The sequence below is a fragment of the Macaca nemestrina genome, chromosome 17 (assembly GCF_043159975.1).
Source record: "Macaca nemestrina isolate mMacNem1 chromosome 17, mMacNem.hap1, whole genome shotgun sequence".
Classification (NCBI taxonomy): domain Eukaryota; kingdom Metazoa; phylum Chordata; class Mammalia; order Primates; family Cercopithecidae; genus Macaca; species Macaca nemestrina.
The window spans coordinates 62,517,625-62,533,123 of record NC_092141.1 but is presented as its reverse complement, the minus strand read 5'-3'; the positions used below and the strand labels follow the sequence as shown (position 1 = coordinate 62,533,123).

Here is a 15,499-nt window from a genome sequence, read left to right as displayed (position 1 = left end):
GCCTCTACTAAAAATACAAAAAAAATTAGCCGGGTGTGGTGGCGGGTGCCCGTAGTCCCACCTACTCAGGAGGCTGAGGCAGGAGAATGGCATAAACCTAGGAGGCGGAGCTTGGAGTGAGCCGAAGTCGTGCCACTGCACTCCAGCCTGGGTGACAGAGCGAGACTCCGTCTCAAAAAAAAGAAAAAAAGAAAAACGTACATTCATAAAAACACCTGTCTGTGAATCTTTGTAACAACTTTATTTGCACACTGGAAACTATCGGAATGTCTGTCAACTGGGAAATGGACTTTAAAAACTATGGTATACCCCATACAGTGAGATATTACTCAGGTCCAAAAAGAAAGAAATTATTCATACAAGTAATAACAGAGATGAATCTCAAATTCATTATGCTAAGTGAAAAAAAGCCATACTCAAAAAACTTCCATATATAGGACACTCTGAAAAAAGCAAAACTGAAGAAAAAGGTCAGTTATTGTCAGAGCTATACACTGATTGTGATGATGGCCACACTATGATGCATTTTGTCAATACTCAAACCGTACTTTTATTTTTTCACCCTGTCTTATGATGCTGATAAACTGTACCTGTAAATGGGTGAATTTCACTGTAACTTAATTGTACTTTAATTTGTTGAAAAATGGCAGAAACAGGCTAAATATTTCTATAACTCCCCTCTAAAAAATATATTTTTCAAACACTTAATTCAAATCCTGTTCTGTAGGCAGATTGTGATGGTAGTTACAAGAATCTACACATGTGTTAAAATTCACAGAAATAGGCCGGGCATGGTGGCTCACGCCTGTAATCCCAGCGCTTTGGGAAGCTGAGGCAGACAGATCACTTGAGGCCAGGCGTTTGCTACAAGCCTGGCCAACATGGAGAACATGCCCGTGATCCCAGCTACTCAGGAGACTGAGGCAGGAGAATCGCTTGAACCTACAAGGCGGAGGTTGCAGTGAGCCAAGATGGCGTCACCGCACTCCAACCTGGGCGACGGAGCGAGACTCTGTCTCAAAAATAAATAAATGGCCGGGCGCGGTGGCTCAAGCCTGTAATCCCAGCACTTTGGGAGGCCGAGACGGGCGGATCACGAGGTCAGGAGATCGAGACCATCCTGGCTAACACGGAGAAACCCCGTCTCTACTAAAAAAATACAAAAAACTAGCCGGGCGAGGTGGCGGGCGCCTGTAGTCCCAGCTACTCGGGAGGCTGAGGCAGGAGAATGGCGCAAACCCGGGAGGCGGAGCTTGCAGTGAGCTGAGATCCAGCCACTGCACTCCAGCCTGGGCGACAGAGCCAGACTCCCTCTCAAAAAAAAAAAAAAAAAAAAAAAATTTTTAAATAATAATAAATAAATAAATAAATTCGTAGAAATGCATATCAAAATAAGTCAAGACTACTGCATGATAATTTTTAAAGCTAAATGAAAATAAAACAAACTAAAAAGCATATAGAGCAGCTCTAGAATACATTAGAAGCTTGTAGTAGAAGTTAACTGTTAGAAATGGGTGTCTAAGTGTTAAGAGATGAGAGGTAGGCTACTTTTTTGTTGTTGTTGTTGTTTTTGAGACTGAGTCTTGCTCAGTCGCCCAGGCTGGAGTGCGGTGGCGCAATCTCGGCTCACTGCAAGCTCCGCCTCCCGGGTTCACGCCATTCTCCTGCCTCAGCCTCGCCCGGCCGAGAGGTAGGCTACTTTTAACTGCATTTTTTTCCTTTTGAATTTCATACTTACTGCATTTTAAAATAAATTTTAAAATATTTAATCAGAAATTGATTTTGTTCATTTTTTATTTTTTTAAGACAGAATCTTGCTGTATCACCCAGGCTGGAGTGCAGTATGCAATCTCAACTCACTGCAACCTCTGCCTCCTGGGTTCAAGCAATTCTCATGCCTCAGCCTCCCGAGAAACTGGCATGCACCACCACGTTAATTTTTGTATTTTTTTTTAGCAAATGTAAACAGCCACCCTAAATCACCCCAAAGGACAGACCCGAGTTGTTCTTTTCATCTTTAATGTTTACACCTCTCTGAATCTGAGAAGTTGCTGCCAGGATTCTAGTACATACCAAAACGTGATGACAATACTCTCACCTGTGCAAACTTTTGTGCATCTACCGCTATCTAAAGGAAGCAACAAGGCATGTTTGTGACTGAAGTTCAATTTGCCCAGTGTGCCCACACCTACTTCACTGATTGATATTCTAATAGTGGGATAAATAATTCAATAGGGATAAAGCTTGGATTTTCCTCTTCTTCTCTCTTAGTGCTTACATTCTTGTCATGATATTGATGTGCCACAGGCAAGCCAGCATGTCAGTGTGCTCTATCTGAATAAGGTATAGCCTTTCTACATTGCAGAGTCATTCAGTTTCTAAAATAATGGAGCTTGTATTGTTAGAACTAACGGACTAAGAAAATTTTTAAAAACAAGCCATCCGTCTGGACCTGTGTAGGTGAATGAAGGAGAAGCACTTTAAAGTCAGGGAAAAAAATATGCACATACTTAACATTTAGAATTATCAACCACTGCTGGTTTTCCATAGACCATTTCATTTTTTATTTCATCTGTGAAAGATATGATTATTGCTACCATTCAGAGGGGGACTTTGATTGTTAACTGCCTGGTCCTCCTTGCTTGGCACCCTGTAAACAAATGTGCTCCTTTCTCCCACTGCAAAACCTCAGTATGGTTTGGCTTTACTGTGCTGGGCCAGTGGACCCCAGTTAAGTCCGCTAATAAGCTCTTGCTATGTCCTTGGGATGGGTTTCAGATTCAAAATAGACTGACCCTACCCACACTGCTGACTCGGCTGGTCAGTATTTGTCAATAACATAGAGGCTTCATTCAAAGTTGTAATTACTGGAACCCAAGGGTGATTTCAGGATTTTATGGAGCCTGAACCTTACCTATGAATAATAAAAACATGGAAAAGTATGAATACAAAGATTCCCAAGGGCCTCCCAGGACTGTGCAAGTGAAAAGCCCTGATGCTGAGGCTCTATTCAATTCATCGTCATTCCACCACAGCTGAGGCCCTTTTTTTTTGTTTTGTTTTACAAACTTTTGTAATGCAATAAAATATACTGTTTCAACTTGTAAACACCACAGAACAGTGTCATATCAGTCACAAAATTACTGGCACCTTCCCTTGGCAACTTGCCTTTGGAAAGAAATGCAGTGGGCCCATTTCTCACTATGGCAAATGTTTCCTGAAGCAAATTAGCCTTTTTTACTAGAAAGATTTGACCCAAAACGAAGGAGCCCAGCCCCCAGCATACATTTGGTGTGTTGAGACCATTGTGCCAATAGGGTCACTTGTTTCATGCATTTTCTTGCCCATGCCAAAGGTCAGAACTAGGAAAAACAGGGCAGGTCATATATAAACTATGTAAGTTTCTTGGTCTCTTCGTACTTTAGCTTCCCCATTTGAAAAAACGAATGGATCTTTTTTTTTTTTTTTTTTTTCCTGAGACGGAGTTTCGCTCTTGGAGTGCAATGGCACAATCGCGTCTCACCGCAACCTCTGCCTCCCAGGTTCAAGCGATTCTCCTGCCTCAGGCTCCCAAGTAGCTGGGATTACAGGCATGTGCCACCACGCCCGGCTAATTTTGTATTTTTAGTAGAGACGGGGTTTCTCCATGTTGGTCAGGCTGGTCTCAAACTCCCGACCTCAGGTAATCCGCCTGCCTCGGCCTCCCAAAGTGCTGGGATTATAGGCGTAAGCCACTGCACCCAGCCCAACGAATGGATCTTAAGACATACTTTTCAGAGTTCATAATGGGCTTATACCCAGCTAACCAATAATTGTATGAGGTTCTTACACGTAAATAGTTGTTTACATGTATTCATCTTCCATTTCACTTACAACTTGTGTAAAAACTGCATCCCGTGCCAGGCCTGAAATGTTCCAAACCTCAGTTCTGTGAGTAAATTGCAACCAAGATTCCTGCCAAAAAAGACACAAGCTAAAGAAGAAAAAATATATATTCTTTCAGAACGTTTATCGCTTGCATTGATTCTAATTTGCATAAGATGGAACATAACCTCAATACTTTCTCTATGTACTAAAGAAATCTCACAGTGAAAGATACTGGCTTATGATTTATACTTTAACCTTGCACTTGTGGTGCATTAGATACAAAACAGCGAATGCTCAGTAAATACTTACGTTAAGTGAGCTTTATTTCCCTAGGACAGGATTTCACAACTTCAGGGCCATTGACTCTTGGACTATATAATTCTTTGCCATGGGGGTTTGTCCTGTACCTTGTAGGATATTTAGCAGCATTCCTGGCCTCTGCCTACCAGATGCCAGGAGGACACCCACAGTTGTGGCAACCAAAACTGTCTGCAGACATAGCCAAGTGTCACCTGGGTGCAAAATCACACTGGTTGAGAACCACTGCTCTCTGATGACTCACTATGATCTGTGTAGTAATTCTTACACTAATCTTTCCTAGGGACAAAGAGGATTTGCTATATAATTTTAGTAACTTAAAAATTCTAATCATATTTCAAAATGAATAGCAAAGGGGTTTATCATTAAGTTTTATTAAAGTTCTAAATGTAATCGAGTTATATTTGTAATTTACATAAAGTGCAAAAATGGTAGTGGTTCATATATATGTCTTTCAATAGGCTATATTTTATTGCAGGATAAATCTCTAGGAAAAGTAAAAGGAAAATATTGCCTTGATTAGTTATTAGATGTCAAATTAGTAGGAATAAATAGGAAGAGTTTACAGTAACATTAAATACATAGTTTTCATCTAAACTCTATAGGTTTGGACTTGTATTTGAACTTCCCAGAGCCTCTAACCTTGCCAGTACCTCTCCTAGAGTCTCACCTTCATGGTTTTAATACATAAAATATACAACTATAGATCTTGATAGACTTTGGAATTAATTTTTCCTGAGAGCAGTAGACTTGATGAGATGACCTTTTGTAGTCTCATCAAATCCTAGATTGTGAGCTCGAAGTTTTTATCTTTATATATAGTTTCTAATATTAAAAGAAATAGTCTCACCTTCCTAGTTTAGGTCTATTTTCCTAAGCCAGTTCAACGTCAGAAGAAATAAAAGACATCCTTTCACATCATTTGAAAGGAAGTTACCCCTTTAACTAATACATAACTTTGAACTAATTCAAACCATATTAATATAATTAATTTCTATCATATTAATAGAAATTCTTTTTTGGTTATATATTGCTTTATTATTTCATGAAAGCAATTTCTTCAGTTATACAGTGACAGGGCAACAAAACAACATGGAACTGGATTTTTATTTTTCAAATAAAAACAGGTGTAGTCAACACCCATTCTTAACTCCAGTTGACTCTTATTTCCATTGATTCCAGCTTGTCAGCTTGTCCCTCCCTCTTTACCTGGAAGGTGTAATGTTGTCTGACTGATGTCTCCATCTCTAGTCTCTCCCTTCCTAAACCATCCTGCACACAGTCATGAGATAAACTCTCCAGAAGTGGCTTGCAAAGACCAGCATCTCCTAGGAAATTTCTGAAGATGCAAATTTTTGGTCCCACTCTAGACCAACTGAATCAGTAACTGTGAGGGTAGAGTGCAGAACTGAGTTCTAATGCGCCCTCCCAGTGATTGTGATGCAGCTCTATCTCACAGCACTGCTGTGATAACACTGGTCCGTATGATGACTCCTTAGCTTGACATTCAAAGCCCTAGAAGATCTGGCTCTATAATTTCCTACTCTACCTCCTTGTACTCTACAGGTACTCATGGCATTCCTCAAATACTTTCCTGTGTTTTGCCCTTCTCCCATTTTCCTTTTGCAAGTTTAGAATCTTTTCCCCAAGATGTTTGTCTGATGTTACGCAACGGCCCTTCAAAGTCCTATTCAACTGGCATTGTTCTAATAACATCTTCCTGGGTCCAAATTGAAGTCGATCTCCTCTCTTCTATGCTCCAGAAACAATGTATCCCTCCTAGAGCCCACATCCATTTCTTCTTTTTAATGTAGTTATTTTTCATCCCATTTCTTCTGAGCATAAACTTCTTGAAAGCATGGACTAGGTCTTGTTCATCTGCATTGCCCACCGTGTTTAAAACCAACACATGGAAATAAATTGAACTCACAGTTATAAAATAAATGAATAGCTGGGGCAGTGAGTAGAAGGAAAATGACTATTTTAAAGGAAATGTAGTTTTATTACTTCATGGCCTTTGTAGCACTTTGGTATCTACCTGAGGGTCTTTACACCCACTTTCCTTAAGCCTTCTACGTTTGAATCTGTTTGCAAAAAAGCATCACTAATGAGCTTAATGAGGATTAATGACATACACACCTCTGAACCATGGACAAAGGATAAAAATCAAGCTTTCATAGCAATGAACATAGTATCTTCTTATCTCTAAACAGACAGAAATACCATGCAGGTATCCCTTCTTGGTAACACGGCTGAGGACATAGTTTATTTTGTAATTAGTGAAGAGTTAGGGGCATTTCTGATATGCTTACTTGCTATAAACACTCTAGCTATACCACTTAACCATCATTTTAAACATCTGTTTTAACATAACAATTCCTGAAATGAAATCCTGAATACCAGGCTATTCTTTTGGTAGCTTAATATTCTTGATAATATTATTTATATAATTCAGCTGCTTATTATTTAATATTTAAATATTAATTTAATTTAGATTAAATTATCAAAAAATTCTGGATTAATGATATTCAAATTAATGTAGGTGGTCTATATTTTCTTCTCCTTCAGGCAACAATCTGAAGTTAACTTTAATTCCAAGCAACTTTTTCAAATCTTTCTTTCTTTTTTTTTTTTTTTTGACAGAGTCTTGCTCTGTTGCCTAGGCTGGAGTATAGTGGCATGATCCTGTAACCTCTGCTTCCTGGGTTCAAGTGATTCTCCTGCCTCAGCCTCCCGAGTAGCTAGAATTACAGGCACCGGCCACCATGCCTGGCTAATTTTTATACTTTTAGCAGAGACAGGGTTTCACCACGTTGGCCAGGCTGGTCTCGAACTCCTGACCTCAGGTGATCCTCCCGCCTCAACCTCCCAAAGTGCTGAAATTACAGGCGTGAGCCACCGTGCCCGGCCCTAAATCTTTTTTGTGAAGGTCAGATAGTAAATATTTTAGGCTTTGTGGGCCACATGTGGTCTCTGTTGCATATTTCTCTTTGTTTCTTTTCTTTTTCTTTCCCAGTCCTTTAAAAGTGTAAAAACCATTCTTAACTTGATGGGCTATTTAAAAACAGACTGTAGATTAGATTTGATCTATTGGTTGTAGACTGAATATAAGAAGATGATATGTGAACACTTTTTATAAAACAAGGTTCATATGGGTATCAATCACTGCTCATATCTTATTACCATGTGAAATTTTTTTCTGTCTGTATTCTGTCTATATGGTTAAAAACCTGAAAATGCATAGAAGATATTAATGCTAGAGATTGGCTGAGACCCTATACAAACTTACAGAATTGCAGAATTGTATTGCTGAAAGAAATCTTAGAGATTATCTAATTTGAACCCCTTATTCGTTTTACAGATAATATGACTAAAAACTAATAAACATGATTAACTAACTAACTTACAAATACTGGAGGGATAGCAGGCCTTCAAATGAATCCTTATGTAATTCAGTCAAATAATTTTCATTGAGAATTCTGGAAAATGAAAAATTATTTTCTAGATCAAAATGCAAACTACAACTATTTGCTACAAAGGATTAACTCCTACATGTGGAGGAAAGCTGGGTGATGGTAATTTCAAGATGGTGGTATCTGCTCTGCTTTCATTCAAACCTTTTCTTACATTTTCCTTTTTGTGTCCATCTCTCTCCACCACCACCACCACCACACATACACACACACACACACACACACAAGCACACCCCTACCCACTCTTCCCACCAAATTATCTATTTAATGCCTCCTCTCTAGATCACAAAGTCCCTGTTCGAATCCAACTCTGGTGGCACCAGTATCAGCAGAACTTCCGTTTCCTCCCCTCTTTTCCCAAACCTTGTTATAAAAGCCCCACATGGAACCATGTCAGGGCTGCAAGTGAAGTCATTCGACTTTTTTCTCCCATTAAAAATATTTGAGAACTACAATGTGCATAAAGCACACATAACATAAATGTTGTTTATATTTTATTTTATTTTATTTTATTTTATTTTATTTTATTTTAATTTCTGAGACAGGGTCTCACTCTGTTGTCCAGACTGATCTCAAACTTCTGGGCTCAAGTGATTCCCCTGTCTCAGCCTCCCAAGTGTTGCAATTACAGATGTGAGCCACTGCACCTGGCCAAATATTCAGTTTAATAATTATAAAGCAGATACCCATACACCATCGTTACGAAAGATCATTGCTAGCATCCCAGAAGCCCCAGGTCCTTTCCAATCACAGCCTCCTCTCTAATCCTTATAGATATCCACTATCCTGACCTTTGTAATAATTTTCTTGTTTTTAAAATGTAGCTCCGGCCTGGCACAGTGGCTCACGCCTGTAATCCCAGCACTTTGGGAGGCTGAGGCGGGTGAATCACCTGAGGTCAGGAGTTCGAGACCAGCTTGGTCAACATGGTGAAACCCCATTTCTACTAAAAATACGAAAATTGATTGGACATGGTGGTGGGTGCCCGTAATTCTGGCTACCTGGGAGGCTGAGGTGGGAGAATCACTTGAACCCAGGAGGCGGAGGTTACCGTGAGCCGAGTTCGTGCCACTCTCCTCCAGCCTGGGCGACAAGAACAAAACTCTGTCTCAAAAAATAAAATAAAATAAAATAAAATAAAATAAAATAAAATAAAATAAAATAAACTGGTAAAGTAAAATAAAATGTAGTTCTGGCTGGGCACGGTGGCTCACACTTGTAATCTCAGCGCTTTGGGAAGCCAAAGTAGGAGGATTGCTTGAGCCCAGAAGTTCGAGACCAGTCTGAGTAATACAGCAGGACCTCATCTCTAGACAAATTTTAAAATTAGCTGGGCATGTTGGCGCACACCTGTAGTCCCAGCTACTGGAGAGGCTCAGATGGGAAGATTGCTTGAGCATGGGAGGTCCAGGCTGCAGTGAGCTGCGTTTGCACCACTGCAAACCCTGTCTCAAAAATAAATTAAATAAAATAAAATGTCGTTTTACCTATTATATGTCAGTCATAAACAACATATTTTAGCTTTGCCTCCTTGAACATTATATAAAAGAAATCATATTACACATATTATTTTCTGTATTACTTCTTTCACTCAATAATCTGTTTGTACATTTAAGATGTATGTTGCTGAGGTTGATTCATTCCAAGACCTGTGTTATGCTTTCAATAAGGTAGTTACTAGCTATATTTGGCTACTGTTAGTGACTGAGGAACTGAATCTTTAATTTACTCATTTTAATTATTTTTAAATTTAAAAGCTGATACTCAATGCAGTCATTAGAAAATTTATTGGATATATGATGCTACTTTTTCAACTGCAAATTTTACAAAATCTAAATATAGATTAAGGTGTTTTGTTTGTCTGTCTGTTTGTTTTGAGACAAGGTTTCACTCTGTTGCCCAGCCTAGAGAGCAGTAGCACAATCACAGCGTACTGCAGCCTCAACCTCCCAGGCTCAAGTGACCCTCCCACCTCAGCCTGCCTAGTAGCTGGGACTATAAGCACACACCGTCATGCCTCGCTAATATTTTTAATTTTTTGTAGAGACGTGGTTTCACTGTGTTGCCAGGCTAGTCTTGAACTACTGGGTTCAAGTGATCCTCCTGCCTATGCCTCCCAAAATGCTGGGATTACAGGCATGAGCTACCTAACATCCAGCCAGGTTAAGTATTTTTATTATTATTATTTACTTTTCTCCCTAGACTGCTCAGCAGAACAGATTAAGTTTTTGTGATAAGAATTTAGCAACCAAATTTAGACTTCAAAGAGTTAGTATGGAAAAAAGAATGTAAACTCCCCAATTAATTTTTATACTAACAACATGTAGAAATGATACCACTTTGGATATTTCGAAGACTTAGTATGAAAATAAAATATCTCATTAATAACATATATAATGACTGCATGTTGGAATGATAATATTTTGGATATAATATATTCACATGTTTCACCTGTTTCTTTTTTAGTTTTATTTTTTAAGTGACTACCGGAAAAGTTAAGATTATGTATGTGACTTGCATTATGTTTCTAATCAATAATAGAAGTATTAATAATACTTCTATTCAGTAAACACACACATAATAATACTTTTAATAAGTATTAATAATACTTCTATTATTATATAAAGTATTAATATGCTTCTATTATTATATAATAGAATAATAGAGTATTCCATTGTATGATTATACTACAATGTATTGATTCATCCACTGTGGACAGATACTGAGATTTTTCTAGTTTTTAGTTATTACAAAGAATGCTGCTTTGAACATTCTTATACTTGTATTCTGATAATACTTTTCCTGGGTTTCTCTAGGATATAATAAGGGTACAAAATTGTTTTCCTAAAAAGTTGTGGCAGATTGAGAACATGCCAAGTCTCTAACCATCCAACCTCTAGCAAATCTCTAAAAATTATAGAACAGAAATAATTTAAAAATCCACAATCTTAACTCAAAATGTGGAAGCAGCTCTACAAATGATCCCCTGTCAGAAATACCCAGGAACTACCTACAAGTTATTGGTTGGGACTGTGGAGTGGAGAAGCCAGAGGTACATCAACCACATATCCTTCCTTGGGCCAGGCAGCAAAGGTGTCTTCCTCCAGGCAGGAGCAATTGGTGTTAGAAAGGGGGCAGGGTCCTGCAGCCCTGGAGGAAGAGTGTACACTCCCTTACTAGCCATCTCCCACAACTTCCTATTATCAGAAGACTCCATCTGGAACACAAGCCCCAGAATCCCATTTCTCCTTTAGAGCTAGGAAACAGGATTGTCTAGTTCCAGCATTTTTTTTTCTTATCAATAAGATATCGAACTAAGGGTGAGGGAAACTATTTTAAAGTGGTCCTAACTCCTCTTCTTAGATGACTATGATTGTCATGTGTTTTATTTTTAATTTAGAACTCATGTATAGTTTGTCTATATAAGTTGAACTAATGATGTGACACATAAACTGTTGTGAAAAATGCCAGTTACTAGCCGGGGGTGGTGGCTCACACCTATAATCCCAGGGCAGATCAACTGAAGTCACGAGTTCAAGACCAACCTGGCCAACAAGACGAAATCCCGTCTCTACTAAAAATACAAAAAAATTAGCCAGGCATGGTGGTGCACACCTGTAGTCCCACCTACTCTGCAGGCTGAGGCATGAGAATCGCTTGAACCCAGGCAGTGGCAGTTGCAGTGAGCCGAGATGGCGCCATTGCACTCCAGCCTGGGGTGACAGAGCAAGACTGTCTCAATTTAAAAAAAAAAAAAAAAAAAAAGCCAGTTACTTTGAATGTAAGCATTTTTTCCAAAATCATGTATGTGTCTAATTCCTTCTATAAATCAATAAGAAAATGATTTTAAAAATTCAACAAGATCATGGACAGAGGACAGAAAACTCAGAGAAGAAACACAAATGTTCAATAAACATATAGAGATATTTAATTAAATTCATAAGTAATCACAAAAATTCAAATTTAGATGGGATACCTTTTATTCCCCCATAACATCAACAAAAAGTTGTAGAATACCCAGTGGTGAAAAGTGTGGGGAAACGAATGCTGTCATACTCTGTTGACCATAGTGTAAGTTGGCACAACATTTTCGACAGCAATTAAAATTTCATATCTACATAGGCTTCACCCCAACAATTCCATTTCTAGATATGTATTCTACAGAAATACTTGCCCATGTTCACAAAGAAGCATGGATTTCATTGCAGCAATGCATGTAACAAGAAAACTAGACATAATCTAAACATCCATCAATGGGGGAACTATTAAATAAACTATGATACATCCATACTATGGAGTATTATGCAGGAGTTTAAAATGAATGTGGTAACCCTCTAAGTACTGGAAAGGAAAGAAATCTAAGACATATCATGAAGTGAAAGAATCAAGTTACAAGACGTTACCATTTATGTGAAGAAAAAAGATTTTTAAAGCCACACAACAAATCTATTTTACTTTATGTAAATATGTATGTAGGCAAATGGGGAAAAGTCTGGAAGGTTATATACTAAACACAGAGTGTTACCTCAGGGATGAGGGAGTAGGACACAAGGAGGGTTTTTGTTATAGCTGTTATTTCATTTTTATACATTAAGAATGTAATCATGGGCTAGGGATGGGGCTGGGGGCTGGGATTACAAAATGCCTGTAATCCCAGCACTTTGGGAGGCCAAGGTGGGAGGATCACTTGAGCCCAGGAGTTTGAGACCAGCCTAAGCAATATAGGGAGACCCTGTCTCTACAAAAAATAAAAAATTAGGTGGGCATGGTAGCATGTACCTGTGGTCCCAGCTACTTGAGAATCTGAGATGGGAGGATCACTTGAGCCTGGGAGGTGGAGGCTGCAGTGAGTCATGATTGCACCACTGCACTCCAGCCTGGGGAACAGAGTAAGATCCCGTCTCAAAAAAAAAAAAAAAAAAATATATATATATATATATATATATATATATATATATATATATAAAAAACAAAGTATTATTTGTCTGATAAAAAATAAATTTAAATTGACTTTTATTTTAAAGAGAGCCTACCAAATTTAATTTTTAAATAACCACAGGATTGCAATCAACAGAGGTTGATTTGGGGTATGGAGGGGAAACATGTTTTCTCAGAGGTACTGACCTCAAAATTCTATACCAGGAAGGATCTTACAATGCAGTTAGTTTTTTTTGTCATATTTGGAGAGAATATACTCACAGTTTCTCAGTCCAACTGTATGCTTTTCATACATCTTCACCAATGTAAGATATATAGTTTCCTTGGACATTTCTGTGAAGAAACACAGTTCATATCCTTGAATAGGTAGGAAAAGAATGAACAGGATAAGTAAAAGAATCATGGCAACCTTGTGGGGGATATTCAGAAACAGAGAATAACATCTGCTTTCTAATTTCCAGCGCTGTCAGCTTCCCAGTTTGCACAATTAACCAAGAAATAATGTGGGGCCACTGGCACAAATGAGGCATCTCCCGGAAGCTTAGCTTCCTATCCATCCCATCTCTTAGACAGATAATGCCAGTTAATTACTTTGAATGTAAGTATTTTATCCAAAAGCCCTTATGTGTCTAAACTACTCCTTCTACAAATCAAAAATGGTAAATACTTCAACAGAAAACTGGGCAAAAACTTATCATTATCAACAAATAAGAAGAAAGAAACCCTATGCTGGGTAACACCAAAGCTTTGGCCCGGTGCCCTCTGTTGAAACATCCTAGGCCTTTTCTTTCCACTCCTATCACAACCAATCTGATTTAGCCCCTTCACACTTTACCCCTAGATTTTGCTAGACCTTTCTATTTTGTCTCCCTGAATTAAGCTTTCCCCTCTAGGGCACTCTACATACGGATTCTAAAATAATCATCTGCATGTCTACACTTGAACATTATGCAAAAAATAAAATAATCCTCCTGTTTTAATCATCTAATCTCTTTTGGTTGGAAATTTTCAATGGCTTTCCATATGTCATTGTGTAACTTTTAAACTCCCATACCTGATAATCAAAGTTTTACATAATTGTTTCTTCATTGCTCCCTCACCTGATTCTTTGCAGCCAGATTGGTTTACTAAATTCTCACCATATCTGTAGCCATGCCTTTGCCTAGACTGTACTCCCATTTTTTTCCTTATTTAACAAATTATAGCTACTTTTTAAGCCCCAAGTAAAGTTTTAGCTTATCCAGATTTCTCTGACCTCCAAATCTCAAGATCTCAGTTTCTGGTGAATTCCAGCACCGATGGTCTGCATTATCTTTTAGTACCTAATTATATACACCTCCTTTTTTATGCCTATTCTCTTTCTTCCCTCCTATCATTTTCATGTTCTAGGGACAGTCGCATACTTGGCTCTGGATTGGACACAAAATGAGTGCTACATATAGAAAGCCAGTGACAAAGATGAGTTCTGGCCATAGCTAAAGGACTGAGTAATCATGTTAACAGCCAACACTCCTACATATGCTAGGCACTGATGAAGTGTTTCATATATTCACTCACCTAAATTTCACAACAATCTTATGAAATGGTGACTAGCATAATCCCCAGTTTAAAGATGAGGAAATTGAGTTACAGAGCAGAATAACTTGCTCAGGGTCACCAAGCTAATAAATGACAGTCCTGGGTTCAGACCCAGGCAGCCTGGCTCCAGAATCAACTCTTAACCATTTAGAACATCATCACTGAGATGGGGAGAGGGACAGGCTGCTGTGAAGAGGGTGAAGTGAAAATGGGAGGAGAGCAGCGGTTAAGCAATGACGTGATGGGGCTAAATGAAAACGGATAAGAAAACAAGTAAGAGCAATCACAAGTAAAAGACTGGAGAAGGGGCCCAATTGTAAAGGATAATGAGGAGAAGGAAGAGATTGCAGGCAGAGGTGAAAGCAGAAAGTTAGTTGTCAGTATAGCTTGGGGAGATAAAGAAGGCCCAGGAAGGCCTCCAGGAAAAGGCTGCCGTGTGAGGCAGGACACAGAGGACAATGGAGGAAAGGTGATTCTTACAAGATGGTGAAGGTGCCATTGTAGGTGTTGGGCTCTGGCACAGGCACTCAGCAGAGCCTCTGCTTTGGGCTGAGATCAGTACATGACAGCATCTCATCTCCACAGGTACAGAGCTCACATATGTTGGTGCTTGTGGAGGCCTTCTGTTCCTCTGGTGCAGTTAAAGCCTTATTTTGGGGGTAACTTTCAGACCGCATCAATGAATCCTGAGTAGATTCTAGTTCAGTAGGTGGACCTGTGACTTCAGTCAGTTTTCAATGCAGAGTCTGAACCTGGTCTGGACAAGGAGCTGTAGTCTTCTCCAGGGCTGTAGAATGTCCAATCTCTGTAGTGGGTTCTGGAGTGATGGCAAGTCCCAGGTCTGGAGGCTGAGTTGAGGTCTCCTCCATGGTTGGAGATGGTTTAACCTCTATAGTAGGTTCTGTAGTTATGGTAAGCTCCAGGTCCAGAGGTTGAACTGTGACTTGAGTCAGGTTTGAATGCTGAGCCTGACCCTTGTCTGGAGGTGGAAGTGTCACCTCAAGGTGCTCTGGAGGAGGAGCTGTAGTCATCAGGGCTGTAGAAGTTTCAACCTCTGTAATAGATTCTGGAGTGATGGTAAGCCCCAGATCCAAAGGTTGAACTGTGACGCTGGGTGATGTTGGATGCTGAGCTTGATCCTGGCCTGGTGTTGGCACGGACATCTCAAAATATACAGGAGGTTGAGCTACAACCTCCTTACGTAGCTCTGGGGACCAAGTTAGGGTCTTCTGCATGGTTGGAGAAGGTTCAACCTCCATAGTGGATTCTGGAGTTAAGGTAAGTTCCAGATCCAAAGGTTGAACTGTGGCTTGAGTCAGGTTTGA

General features: G+C 39.2%; 1 pseudogene; it reads right to left on the bottom strand.

Annotated features, from left to right (window-relative positions):
• Positions 1-15,499, bottom strand: part of LOC105472265 (leucine-rich repeat-containing protein 37A3 pseudogene) — a 48,292-nt pseudogene that overhangs the window by 28,567 nt on the left and 4,226 nt on the right.